Source organism: Canis aureus, chromosome 9 (genome assembly GCF_053574225.1).
Source record: "Canis aureus isolate CA01 chromosome 9, VMU_Caureus_v.1.0, whole genome shotgun sequence".
NCBI classification, from domain to species: Eukaryota; Metazoa; Chordata; class Mammalia; order Carnivora; family Canidae; genus Canis; species Canis aureus.
In genome coordinates, this window is record NC_135619.1 from 41,482,366 (window position 1) to 41,497,380 (window position 15,015).

At 36.4% G+C, this 15,015-nt stretch overlaps 1 protein-coding gene across 9 annotated transcripts in view; it reads right to left on the minus strand.

Annotated features, from left to right (window-relative positions):
• WDR89 (WD repeat domain 89) overlaps positions 1–15,015 on the minus strand; it is a 44,839-nt gene that overhangs the window by 13,739 nt on the left and 16,085 nt on the right. For 4 of the 9 annotated variants that reach the window (XM_077909577.1, XM_077909574.1, XM_077909573.1 and 1 more), the window contains one exon: positions 4,727–4,812. The exons of the other annotated variants lie outside the window; for them this stretch is intronic. The gene's annotated coding sequence lies outside the window, so the exon portion shown is untranslated. The remainder of the gene's footprint in view (positions 1–4,726; positions 4,813–15,015) is intronic. 9 annotated transcript variants of the gene reach the window in all.

A 15,015-nucleotide genomic window follows, 5' to 3' on the forward strand; every position in this document is an offset into this window, starting at 1 on the left:
TCTACCTTTGGCTCAGGTCATGATCCTGGAGTCTGGGATGAAGTCCCACATCCGACTCCCTGCAGGGAGCCTGCTTCTCCCTATTGCCTATATCTCTTGTCTCTCTTTCTGTGTCTCTTATGAATAAATAATTAAAATCTTAAAAAAATAATAAAGGTATATTCCTCCTTTATAGTTAGTAAGTAATCATGAAACTGTATGAATATATCTTATCCTCTAACAATCTTTCATCCAAAAATTTTAGCATCCATGGATTATCTCTGCTTGAATCAATAATTACATTGGGATTTGCTAAACAGTCATTTTCTAATTCTATCATTCTTTCTACCTTATCTGGCATTCTTCTATAAAGAAGAACTTCTTCCTTTTTCTCTGAGTTTCACTAAGACATTATGATTTTTAAAGCCTGTATATTATATCCCCATCACTTCATAGTTCTTATTGGTGCTCAAACTGTCCCCAACCTGGCCACTGAGAAACCCTCCAAGCCAGCTTCTATGCCCTTTTAATATGACCCCATTAGTCTGTAAGCCATGCATCAAAAAAATAAAAACAAACAAACAAACAAAAACCTCTGTGTAAGAATATGATTAAGCCTGAAAGTGATGAGCCTCCTTCAACATAAGTATTCAGGGAGAAAATGACCATTTACCGTTTATGTTATGGTAGCATAATTCAACAGCACAGGCTAAAATGTCCTTTTTCCTTGAACATGTCATGCTTGCTTCTGCCTCAGGACTGTAGCAATAGATGTTTCTCTGCCTAGATTACTTTCTCTTCATTTTTTTGTGAGTTAAAATTGCCTTTACCAATGAATAATCTAGCCTGCCTCAGAAATTCACATTTCCATTCTCAAGATAAAATGTTTTTTACCCCTGCTACTTTAGTGTTAGCTTTTTAAGTGTCTATCCTTTCATCTTTAAAAAAAGACATGGGGGGATCCCTGGGTGGTGCAGCGGTTTAGCGCCTGCCTTTGGCCCAGAGCACGATCCTGGAGACCCGGGATCGAATCCCACATCGGGCTCCCGGTGCATGGAGCCTGCTTCTCCCTCTGCCTATGTCTCTGCCTCTCTCTCTCTATCATAAATAAATTTTTAAAAAAGATAAAAAAAAAATAATAACATGGGGGCACCTGGGTGGCTGAGTTGGTTAAGCACCTGCTTTGGGCTCAGGTCATGATCATACCAAGGTCCTAAGATGGAGCAGGAAGCTTGCTCCTCCCTCTGCCCCTTCCTTTGTTCATGTGAGCACATGCTCTTTCTCTCCCATGCTCTCTCTCTCAAATAAATAAATAAATAAATAAATAAATAAATAAATAAATAAATAAATAAATAAAATCTTTTTAAAAAATAAAAGAAGAAATGAGTACAACTCAAGAGCTGTTAGAAGGATGAACTGTGGGGGACCTGCGTGGCTCAGGCGGTTAAGCATCTGCCTTTGGCTCAGGTCATGATTTCAGGGTCCTGGGATCCATTCCTGCATCAGGCTCCCTGGGGTCAGCGGGCAGTCTACTTCTCCCTCTCACCCTGGGCTCCTTCTCTCTTGCAAACTCTCCCTCTCTCAAATAAATAAATAGAATCTTAAAAAAAAAAATCCTAAAAAAAAAAAAAAAGGATCAACTGAAATAATGTGTTCACCACAATACCTGTCATATAAAATACATATTCAACAGATATTATGTAAAAATTATCAGTATTACCACTGCTAATACTACTAATACCACGTGGGGAGGTGGGGTTTGGTTCTAGGTACTGTTATTCAGACCTCAGTGTCACCTACCTGGAAAGATCCTCTCTAGTCAACCAATCTAAAGTATCCCTGTCACTTCCTACCATATTGCTTGTTTTATCAATTTAAAAATTTTAAAAATGCTTAATTATAAAATATTTCAAATATACAAAGTTTAGAAAAAAGTATGACACCCAAATATAGACACTCAGATACTTAGATTTAACAGATGTTAACATTCTACCATAGTTGCTTGTTTTTTTATTTTAGAAACATTACAGACACAACTATGATTTTATAAAATGACATTGCATTTGTATGTATCTTCTTGGCATCTTTTCACTCAATATTCTTGAAAAACTCTATGTTATTGTTAAACTTCTTCTTGTTGTTTATCTGTTATCAACAAATAGTTGTTGAATAAATGAATGAATAATTGATTCAAGTTTCTTGGATTAAGAGTTCAAGAATTCTAGGAGAAACAGAATAAACCTAAAAAGATATTGCATGTGTCATGTGTTTACATGGAGAGCTCTCCTCATGGAAATTAGTAAAATGATGGCATTCTTTAGCAATACTTTAAGGCATAAAAAGGAAATATAGAGGAAGATTTTATATTTGTAAAGAAAAATATTTAACATAATTTTTAACAACAAGGTATTCAAATATTCCTCAAATGTGTATTTACTTTTTTTTTTTCAAATGTGTATTTACTTAAGAGTATACTTCTTATACACTCCAAGGAAGAAATTGTTTTAAAGTCTCAGATAAAAACAATTATCCATTCTTGAAATATTCAAAGAGTTAACATGAGGTCATAAATAATTTTTCCTACTTCTTCATTTTGATTTTTGCATATGAAAGATCAGGTTGATGAAAATTTTAATTGAGTTTAATATGGCTTTCAAGCTAATAGTAATTTGTAGGACTATGTTCATATATTCAAGCAGGATAGTAGTACTCCTTCCCTCTACTATATTGCCCGGAGAGTCCGTTTCACATTGGAACAGTCCCCTGCATGCCTTTAATTCAAAGGATTTTAGAGATTGATGGGCCAGGCAGAGTGGGCCCCAGACTGAATGCTACTGCAAACTTAACACTTCAAGACCAATCACAGTGGTTATCCATTTGATATACTGTCCAAATGCAATACAGTTCTTCAAGAAAGAACTAAAGAATGGATAGATGGATGGATGGATGGAAGGAAAGAAAGAGAAAGAAAGAAAGAAAAAGAAAGAAAGAAAAAAAGAAAGAAAAAAGAAAGAAGAAAGAAAGAAAGAAAGAAAGAAAGGAAGAAAGGAAGAAAGGAAGAAAGAAAGAAAGAAAGAAAGAAAGAAAGAAAGAAAGAAAGAAAGGAAGAAAGGAAGAAAGAAAGAAAGAAAGAAAGAAAGAAAGAAAGAAAGAAAGAAAGAAAGAAAGAAAGAAAGAAAAAAGAAAGAGAGAAAGAAGAAAGAAAAAAAATATTAGAGATAAGGTAGGTATATCTCACAATAATCTCAAATTAGAGTGTATATTCATCCAGAGATACAGTAAAATAATTTAATCTCTTATGGGGAAACATGAAAACCTCTAGTTTATGTTTGAACACATTAATATGCAAGTGAGTCATATTTGAAATATAAACTTCTGAGGCTATGTAGTTAAATCTTAATTTTACATACTAATGAATCATTCCAAGATGATAAATACTTTTTCTTCTATGTATAGTCCTTATCTCAGTTTTCTTTGCATGATCCACTTCCAATCCTGAAATGAAGCCACAGGTTCTCTTTTCTTCCCACACTATATACACTCTCAAAGGGTAACTTCACATTCATGTTTTTGAATACCACCTATATGGCAATGATCTCATCTATTTACAAATCTGTATTTCCAACTGTCTACTGGCCATTTCTCCTTGAATGTATCCCACTACACCCCAAAACAAAAGTGATTGTTTATGCTTCCCTCCTCTCCCACCAAGCAGTCCCCTTAAAAACAAAAACAATTGTGTATTTCACAATTTTTTCCATTTGGGTTAATCGTATTAGCACCATGACAGCACTGATCTACCTGGTGAAGCAAGAACCTCTGGGATATCTAATTCTCCTGCTCAGGGCTCTCATCCAATCAGTTTCCCAAATCTTACTTTTGGGTTGCAGGATGCTTAGGGAAGTATTAAATTAAATTTATTTCTGTTGACCAAAACAATATTGATGACTTCATATGATTCAACCTAACAAAAACATATGAAGAGAACAAATAAAGATTAACCATAATTTCCATCTTTTCTCTATTTGTTTCTGTTAGATGCATAGAAGGAAGCTTAGTTAGCATTCTAGATCTCAATAGGCTATGAGAGTTGAGGATTGTGGAGTGAACCTTTCTTATGTCAACATACATTCATACAAATACACAAATGAAAAAGAGGCTAACAGAAAAGAGGACTGAAGTAAAGAATATGGAGAGAAAAGAAATGAAAATAAGCCAAAAGAGAACAGCAGAGAAAAGAGAAGGGAATGTACAAAAAGAGGAGGGGGGAGTTATTGCCATTCCCTCTGGAGTCATACACAATTATGTTTCACATAATTCTTACTTTGCCCACACTGAGATGAGATAAAAAAAAAAAAAGAAGAAAAAAACAGATAATGGAAGTTTAGTAAAGTCCAAGGCTTACGATAATTTGTGTGGCTAAAAAGAAATTTTCTTCATTTAAAAAAGATTGCTTGGGTGCCTGGGTGGCTCAGTCACTTAAGCACCTGCCTTCAGCTCAGGTTATGATTTCAGGGTACTGGGATCAAGTCTCACGCCTGGCTCCCTGCTCAATGAGGTAGTCTGCTTCTCCTTCTCCTTCTGCCCCTCCCCACCCCTTGCTCGTGCTTTTTCTCTCAAGTAAATAAATAAAATCTTAAAAAAAAAAAAAAAAAAGATTGCTTGTTAGAGTTAGCTATCCATCATAAATTGCAATATGAGCCTAAGTGTTCTGAGAACAGCAGTAGAACAATTACTAATATCTCACCTTGATCCTGTTAGTACAGATCAGGAAACAGCAGAACCCCAGAGCTGCTGCTGTGGCTCTTACCACAGGATACAGGATTCTTATGTCTGAATATAATGCAGAGGATGGAAGATATTTAGAAAGACAACTCAAAACAAAGGGGTGGGAATATTAAATTTCTGATGAACCGGCATCTTGGAATACATTAGATGGGAAGTGATGACTAATCTCTTATCTGAATAATTGTCCTTAGATAATTAGTTGTTTAGTTAATAACAAAATCTCTAAATGTAAGTATGAATTCCTCTAATGCATTTGCCTTCATAAGATTTAAGTTCTTTTATCAATTGAAATGCTATTTCTTTTTATTGCCTATTAAAATAAACCTGATAAAATGTTCTTTCTGTATATAAAGTACATCCCAAACATATCCGACTGCAACTAGGTATTGCTTTGATTATGAGGTGGCTAAGTTTAAATATGAAATTTGAAGGACAGACTAGCTTAAATATTTCCATAATGGAAGACAAAGTAGCTCCCCCCCCACCCCATTCAAACAAGAAACAAAGAAAACAACATACATTTCACACTAATTTAGACACTATTGATTACAAAAGGCACTATAGGGCAGCCCTGGTGGCGCAGCGGTTTAGCGCCACCTGCAGCCCAGGGCGTGATCCTGGAGACCCTGGATCAAGTCCCATGTAGGGCTCTCTGCATTGATGCCTGCTTCTCCCTCTGCCTGTGTCTCTGCCTTTCTCTCTCTGTGTCTCTATGAATAAATAAAAAAAAAACCTTTAAAAAATTATTTAAAAAAAAAACAAAACAAAAAACAAAAGGTACTATACTGGGATGCCTGGGTGGCTCAGTGGTTGAGCATCTGCCTTCAGTTCAGGGGGTGGTCCTGGGGTCCTGGGGTGGAGTCCCACATCAGGCTCCCTGCAGGGAGCCTGCTTCTCCCTCTGCCTATGTCTCTGCCTCTCTCTGTGTCTCTCATGAATAAATAAGTAAATAAAATCTTTTTTTAAAAGGTATTATAATAAAAGGCTTCTGCATATTATTTTGCATGAAATCAGAACTAGCAGTATCCTTAGAAAAAGATGTATTTCTATCTTTCAGGTATGAATGTTCATCACACATGAAAGATATGATAACAATCATTTCTACCATTGCATTTTTATTGAAGAGTAGCAATATTATGTGAAGTATATGTTGGGTATAGGATGAATTTTCTTTTGACACTATTTATCAGACTTAAGCCAGAAAAACCTAATTCCCCACAGCTAAAACTTAGTGCTGCCCATTTACTATAAGGAGTTAGCTCTGATGACTGTGGAATGCAGAGTTCGAGCAAATGTCCCAAATGTAGAGAAAAGTTTAATGAAAGAAGGCATTCAGGAATGGCCGTTAATAACTTTACAATCTACACTTGTAATTTAACTACAACAATACTGTACCCACATTTATCAGATTGGGCTAGGATAACTGAGCCTCACAGAGAAGAAAATAATCTTTCTTTAGAAGAAAATCATCTTAATTGGAGTTCAACAGATGCTAGCCTATGGGCAACTTATATCTATTTTTTTTAAATCATAATCATTTAATCCTGTAAGATAGATATTATTATCCCCATTTTATGGCAAAATTGAAGAACCTCAGAGGGACTAACTTGTCAATGCTCTCACAGTGACTAAGGGGAGGAAAAGGAGGGAGTGTGGTTTGAAACCCAAGCTGAAGCTTCAATATCAGTCACCTGTGTTTACTCTAATACTGTGCTATTACTCTTATTAAGTACTGAAGCATTAATGTCAACTATAATTAAGGAATATGCTTATTAACCTTTGAGAGGGAGAATTACATGTTAATCCTACATATAAGCAGAGGAGAAAGAAAGAGCAGGATGATAGGAAAAAAACATAGACTGGCTTAGAAAAAGGTTACTGTACGCAACAATCACTCTATTTTTTTTCTGTTCCACTTCTCTCTTTCTTTTTAAACTTTTTATTATAGAATTTATAAGTAGTAGAGAATAGTAAAAGAAACCCCCATGTACCCAGCAGCCAGCATAAACAATTACATTCCTGGAAAGTTAATATTAAGGTGAGGGTGATCAATTATACATCATATATTATTTGAAGAGCAAATAAGATCTAGTGGACAATATGATGGAACCCCTCCAACTCATCCTCCTCCCTCTCCCTCCTCCATCTGGCATCAACATGGTTTCAAGATTTGACCCTCGCTCCAGGAGCAGATCCTGATTAGCCTAAACCAATCACAGCAATTCTATTCTTTTAAACCAGTAATTGGTTCAGAAACCTTATATTCTTGTGCCAATCCATGCATTCTCCTCCTAACTACAATTTGTCCAGATGTGGAACACTAATTCTAAAGTGGACCCAAACCAACTGATGGAAAGAACTTTTATTCCATGTTAACGAGATTCCACATTTTCTACTTAAGTCAGTTTGCAGCACAGTTTTTGTTAATGCATCCAGAACCACTCTAATTAAAGAAAATCAAATAAAGTTTTGGATATATCATCAAGTACTCATTTTATGTAAGAGGCTCATGCAAAGAAAGATTTAGGGAACATACTTTAAAAAGTCAAACTTCATTCATACTGAATAGAAGGATTTGATCTTTTATTCCCTTTAGAACATCTATCCTCTTCCCCCTCCCCACCTTTTATATTTTTTGTTCAAAAATAAAAGGGAAAAAATAAGGTTCACAAAGGAATTCCCCGAAGACTCTATAAAAATCTATTCTCAATAATAATGGTAGGATCCCTGATGCTAAGGACAGCAACAAAATAAAAAACCACTGAAACGATACAATATTTAAAAACCTAATGTTAAACTCCATCTTGTAAGTTTCTGCGTACTTCATATTGTAGGCTCCATGCCCAGTGACGAGCCTAATGAAATCAAGACCTGAGCTGAAATCAAGAGTCAGCTGCTTAGCTGACTGATCATGACCATGATCAGGTCATGATCTCAGGGTTGTGAGATCAAGCCTGGAGTGAGATCAAGCCTACAGTCGTGCTCTGTGCTCAGTGGTGAGTCTGCTTTCACTCTTCCCTTGCCCCTCCTCCTACTCTCTCAAAGAAATAAATAGTTAAAAAAGAAAAGAATGCAGTGAAGTATTTTCAGCTTATTAAAGAAATTGTCAGTGTGGCACAAAAGAAAAAGCAATAGGTTTAAGAATCAAACATCCTAATTTCAAGCTCTTTTTCTACCACAAACTAGCGAAGTCATCACTGTACAAATTACTGAAACTCTCTAAGCCTCAGTATCCCCATCTTTAAAGTGGGGATAAAGGGGTGCCTGGCTGGCTCTGTTGGAAAAGCATGCGGCTCTTGATCTCAGGGTCCTGAGCTCATGCCCCACATCGGGTATACAGATTACTTACAATATAGGATGATAAGTACAAGGACAGAGGTAATCATAGGATACAGGACACAGAGAAGTATACAGAGGGCACAATTCTTGGCATTAAGAAAATAAGCAACAAATATTGTTTCCTTTCTTCTAATTTTCTCATTTCACATTCACATTTAAAATTCTTATAACAAAAAAAATAAAATAAAATAAAATTCTTATAACTTTTAGAACAGGTAAGCAGTCTCAGTTACTTTCATATTAGAACTTTTAATTTTAATTTTTTTAAAAAGGATTTTATTTTTTCATGAAAGACACACAGAGAGAGAGGCAGAGACATAGACAGAGGGAGAAGCAGGATCCCTGTGGGGAGGCCGATATGGGACTTGATCCCAGGATCCTGGGATCATGACCTGAGCCAAGGGCAGATGCTCAACTACTGAGCCACCCAGGTGCCCCATATTAAAACTTAAAAAAAAAAAAATTGAATCAACACACAAAATTTCATGAACACAGCATCAAACAATTCTCAAATCTGAATAAACTATTAACATATCAAATTCAATCAGTGCTTTTTAAGATCTTTTCATCTTATAATGAAAAATACACTTCTAAAGAACAAATAAACTTCAACATATTTTAGAAGATGGTAAGGTTTCACTGCTCTAAGTTTCAGTGAACTTCTCTAACATTCTTATCTTTTAGTTAGGTACTAATCAGAAAAGCTTAAGACCTAACCTATTTAAAATACCCTTTGAGCTCCTTGGACAAATAGCTGATCCTAGGTCTGGGACAGGGAAAGTAGAGATGAGCCAAGAGCATCAGATAGTGCCAGAAAGTAAAGTAATGCTAAAAAAAAGAAAGAAAGGAAAGAAAGGAAAGAAAGAAAAGAAAAGAAAAGAAAAGAAAAGAAAAGAAAAGAAAAGAAAAGAAAAGAAAAGAAAGAAAAGAAAAGAAAAGAAAAGAAAAGAAAAGAAAAGAAAAGAAAAGAAAAGAAAAGAAAAGACCCAAGTAGGAGGCAGCCCTGGTGGCGCAGCGGTTTAGCACCGCCTGCAGCCCAGGGTGTGATCCTGGAGATCCAGGATCGAGTCCCACATCGGGCTCCTTGCATGAAGCCTGCTTCTCCCTCTGCCTGTGTCTCTGCCTCTCTCTCTCTCTGTGTGTCTCTCATGAATAAATAAATAAAATCTTAAAAAAAAAGACACAAGTACCAAAGAATAAAATAAATAGCCATGAATCCATACTGATAAAAATAAATGTTTATATAATTAAATAAATGAGTAAAGAATTCCAAATAATTTAAGTAGATATACCTCCTCCAGGAGGTGGAGCTTAATTCTCTTCCCCTCCAGTACAGATTGAACTTAATTACCTGCCTCAAAGAATAGAGTATGGAAAGAGTAAAACATAATAATAACTTCATCAGCCATAAGTTATGTTGATGTCACTTGCCCCATGGTGTGACATGATGAGGAAAATATTTCACTTCTCTGCTACTCTTTCCCCAAATTCATCAGCCTCGTGTAAGAGAAAATATCAGATAAACCCACATTCAGGAACATCCTTAAATATCTGGTTAGTACTCTTCAAATGTTCCAAGGTCATGAAAAATAAAGTCTGAGAGACTATACCATGTTGGAGGAGATGAAGGAGGTTTGATGACTAAATGCAGCATGGTATCCTAGACTGGACTGACCAGAAAAAGGATATTAGTGGAAAGCTGGTGAAATCCAAATAAACTTTATAGTTAACAGTATTGTACCAGTGTTAATTTCTTAGTTTTGGTAAATGTAATATTGCTACACTAATATTAGAGAAACTGAGTAAAGGGTACAAAACCGTAGTATCTTTTCAACTTTTCTATAAACTAGTATTATTCAAAACGGCACTTTTTAAAAATATCCTTGATAAATATTGTGGGTGTTTGGCGGTTCTAGATAGGAAAGGATTTCAGGTACATACACATGAGGAATGTTCCTATGCTGAAAGGCTCCTACGTCAATTTCAATTCTAGATCTGCGATGACTCAGGCTAATCATGAATGCCACCACCAACCTCTGCCCAATCACCTATTTCATTATAAAAACATAAAAAAAAATAGTATGTATGAATACACCCAAATTTGGAAAGAAGCCAACTGAGGAAGAAGGTAGGCAACCTCAGAGAAACTCAGAAATAAACACTTTACTTACTAATGCAGGAGCTCAGCAAAGAGGGCTTCTAGGGCTCATTACATTTCTAAGGTCTCCAGGCTAACCTGGGGGATGAGAAGCAGCTGAAAGGAGTGTAATACACCTAGGATTTGGTATAGAACATTTCATGGGGCCTCGAAGAGAAAACAGAGACGAGGTCCCCCATCAAGATTTGCCTCAGTCTCAGTGAGTGATTTTTGCAAGTAGAAGTGAATCATGTCATGCTTGGGGCAGGTGATCAAGAGGTGGTGTGTCTTCACGTTCTCTTCACCCATCTGCTGGCTGGATGCAGCGCATTTCAAAGCCCTACAGGATGGTTGAGCCATAAAATGAAAGAAGTCTGAGTCCCCCAGTCATCACATGAAAGGCTATTTGGTCACCAGAAAAACCTACATCCTACATCCTACTTTACTAAGGAGTTGTGTAGACACCTGCAACATGTAGTTTTAAAAAGTGCAAAACAAAATGACCTGAACCTCTTAGTATCATTCACCTTTTCTTTAGGTTATATTCAAAGAGAATTAATACGTTACATGAAAAAAAAAAAAAAAAAAGAAGAAGAAAGAAAGAAAGAAACAAACAAACAAACAAACACCGGAATTTCAGCAATTACTTTCATTTTATTTATTTTTTGTTTGTTAAATCCAAGTTAAACTAAATATAATATTTAGAGAAAATGTATAATATATCATCCTGCTTTCATAAAATTATTCCTATTCACGTTTTTGCTCACTCTATCTGTATATATGCACAGAAAAGTCTCTAGAATAATGTTCATTAGATGTATTTCAAATATCTGGAGTAAGTGTGTGTGTGTGTTGCCTTCCTGGTATTTTTCTATGTTGCTAAAATTTTTACCAATGATGATATAACCTTATAATAACCCCATAAGTACTGCTATGTTCACTAAACTGATGAGAAAAGCACAGCTAGGGGATCCCTGGGTGGCTCAGCAGTTTAGCGCCTGCTTTTGGCCCAGGGCATGATCCTGGAGGCCCGGGATGGAGTCTCATGTCGGGCTCCCTGCATGGAGCCTGCTTCTCCCTCTGCCTGTGTCTCTGCCTCTCTCTCTCCTTGTGTCTCTCATAAATAAAATCTTAAAAAATAAAAATAAAAAATAGGGATAGCCTATGTTACCTGTATAATAAGCATATATCATACTTATTTTTTAAAAGGGTGTAGGCTGGGACACCTGGTGGCTCAGCGATAGAGCATCTACCTTTGGCTCAGGGCGTGATCCTGGGGTCCCGCGATGGAGTCCCATATCAGGCTCCCTGCAGGGAGCCTGCTTCTCCCTCTGCCTCTCTCTCTCTCTCTCTCTCATGAATAAATAAATTCTTTTAAAAAAATAAAAAATAAATAAAAGGGGGGTAGGCTATATCAGGAGAGCACCTGGAAGAAGTAGCTACTAATGTCTAATGACATGTGCCAGTGGCGAACATGAAAAATCTCATGGTAGCCACAAAATCTCTATGCTGGGCATTTAAAGAGGCTTATTATTTATCAAGCATATCTAATGTCAGCCTATCTGAAGCAAAATTGCACAAGCAAATCTTAGGAATTTGGTTATTAATGTTCATTTCAGAAAACCTGGAAGATTGAAATAGTCATAGTCACTCCATTATCAGTATGTCTCAGAAGAGACAATACCTTGGGATAAAATGCATGCACTGGCTTAACTTCAGCAGAACGTCTCTCAGAAAGCATTTATATCAGAAATTTAGAGAAATTTGTGTATATATTTTAAACTAACACAGAATTGGCTTTGAAACAATTTGCCAAAGAGCCATTTGTTTTAAACTGGGAAGAAGTGCTGAATATTTAGTGGAAAGTATGCTAAACTGACATCTGCTACAACTTCATGTCATTTTAAATATCATATTCATTAATGACTAAGACTTAATGTCTTTGTAAATTAATCCTGCTTAGTGAGTCTGAATATGCTATTCTTATTCCCATGAATGTTCAAGATATTGGTTGCAGCAACATATGGCATCTCATACACTAAAATTCTTCGGGAAAGCACAGTTTTTAAAGTGCAGGAATCTGTTACCAAGGAAAAGGGGGAGGGGGAGGAGGGAATGACACACATACTTTCTCAAGCTGTAGAAGATATAACATTGAAGTATCTTTTTAAAAACAAAGGCATTTTCCTCAATAACATCCTGAGATGTCAAATTTCTCAAGTAAATCTTCCACCCAAAGTCATCCTTTGAAGGAAATCAATGAATGCTCTTCTTCTTTCAACAAGAACAATCAACTGTTTTTGCCTTTCCAGAACAACCAGCTGGTTAACCAAATACAGAGAAAAATCAAACTTCCCCAGTCACCAGATGTCTTAATTTGGAACAGTTAGTAGCAATGTGGAATAATCCAAAATTTTGAGTTGGTACTATATGTTTACTATTTCTTTTTCTAATTCTGAATAGACGCTTTTAAAAATTAAGCAAATGTGTTCCCTTAATAGCTGCAAAAAAAAAAAAAAAAAAAAAGGTAGGGGGATAAAAAGAACCATTGTCTATAGCCTATAACAAATTGATGTTAACATCAAAGAATCAGCCACTTGAATATTCTGTGTTATAGTTAGAAATTGATACATCATTAACTCAAAAGTCCTAAAGAATTACCCTATTCAATAATTCAAAAACAATTCCTGAAGGACTGACATGTCAGGCCTAGAAAAACACACTGGATACAGTAAAGAACATAAGTAAAGTCCCTGCCTTCATAGAAGGCAGTGGGGTAACAGACAGCCATACAGACAAATAACTAAATGTAATAATGAAAACAGTTGAAGTGTTATGAAAAATAATATTGCTTAAGGCAAGAAAAATGAGGCAGGAAAGGCCTTTTGGATATAGCCATTAAAGGAAAGCCTCTCCCATGAGGTGACATTTCAGCTAAGACAAGAAAGAAATGAGGAAGCAAGGTGTTGGACTGTGTAGGCTTAAGAGCCTCCTGGGCGGAGAGTCCGGGAGTGATAAGTGCAAGTGGTCCACAGCAGCTGAAGCTGAGTAAAAAAAGTGGTATAGGAAATAAAGTCAAAGAAATAGCTGGAAATAGATAAATAAATGTATCTTAAAAAAAAACAAAACCCAAAAACCAAAAAAACATGATCTCAGATCATGGGATCAAGCCCCAGTATCTGGCTTTATGCTCAGTGGGGAGTCTGCTTGGGATTCTCTCTCTCCCTCTGCCCCTCCCCCAACTCATAAGTGTGCTCTCTTTCTCAATATAAATAAATAAATCTAAAACAAACAAACGGTAGCTGGAACCAGATAAGAGCTTTGCAAGGTCAAAACTTTAGATTTTATTTTCAAGTGAAAAAGAAGGCTGGTTGAGAGCAAATGAGAGACGTTTGTGGAGGGATTCCTCTGGTTGCTGCCTGGAGAACGAACGGACCTTAGGGCAGGAATGGAAGTAGTGAAAAGGCTTGTGCAAAATTCTGGGCAAGGGATATAAAAGTGGAGAGAAGTGGCTGGATACAGGCCATAATTATGAAAGAAGAATAAACAGAATTTCCTGAGACTACAAATGGGGTATGAAAAGAGATGACAAAGACGAATGAGGCTTCAATTTCTGGCCTGAGCAACAAAGCCAATGTTGGCATGTTGCTTTTAAGAAAATTAGAAGATGATTAATTAGACAATTAGACAAGTATCCAATTGTTTAAACAGTCTTTACTGATCAACTGCGCTATATTATTAGTACACTGGAATTCTAAATGGCAATAAAAAACCATATTCTACCAGTCAATGCAACAATATAGAAGAATCTCAGAATTGTTTAGTGACAGAAGTCTGACACAGAGGAATACTATTGTGATTTCATTTACACAAAATATAAGAACAGACAAAATAAGTCTATAATGGTAGAAATCAGAATACTGGTTATCTTTTGAGGGGGATATGGACTGGGAATGAGAAAGAGAGAATTCTGTGGGTGGTGATTACGCACAGGTATATTCATTTGAAAAACAAATGAACAAACCATTATGGAGGACAATGACCCCCTACCTCCACCATGATACTCATATTGAGTGAAAAGCATCAACAGTTGGTGAAGGAAGAAGACAGTGTTGAGAAATCCTTTATTTGGCATAGGAAGCAGGGTCTGCTAAAAGTTAAGAAGGAACAATAAGGAAAACTCTTCAGCATATCAAGCTGAACACTAAACACAAGATAATTAACAGCCCATAGCTGAAGAATTTCAAATCTGTGGTGGACTGAAGGTAACCATAGCAACAACAAAACCTAAACCAGGGCAGCCCTGGTGGCTCAGTGCTTTAGCGCCTGCTTTCAGCCCAGGGTGTGATCCTGGAGACCCGGGATCGAGTTCCACATCAGGCTTCCTGCATGGAGCCTGCTTCTCCCTCTGCCTGTGTCTCTGCCTCTCTCTCGCTCTCTCTGAATGAATAAATAAAATCTTAAAAAAAAAAAAAAAAAGGAACACTATACTGCCATAAAAAGGTATGAAGTACTATTAAATGCTACAACATGGATAAGCCTTGAAAACACTATGCTAAGTGAAAGAAGTCACACACAAAAGACCACATATTGTATGACTCCATTTATACAAAATGTCTAGAAGAGGCAAACCTATAGATCAAAAAGATTAATGGTTGCCAGGGGTTGTGGGAGGGGCAAATTAGAAGTGACTGCTAATAGATACAGAAAAACTATGTAAGTCAGTGGACCAAGAATGACATTTTTAAAGTACTCAAAGGAAAGGAAAACTT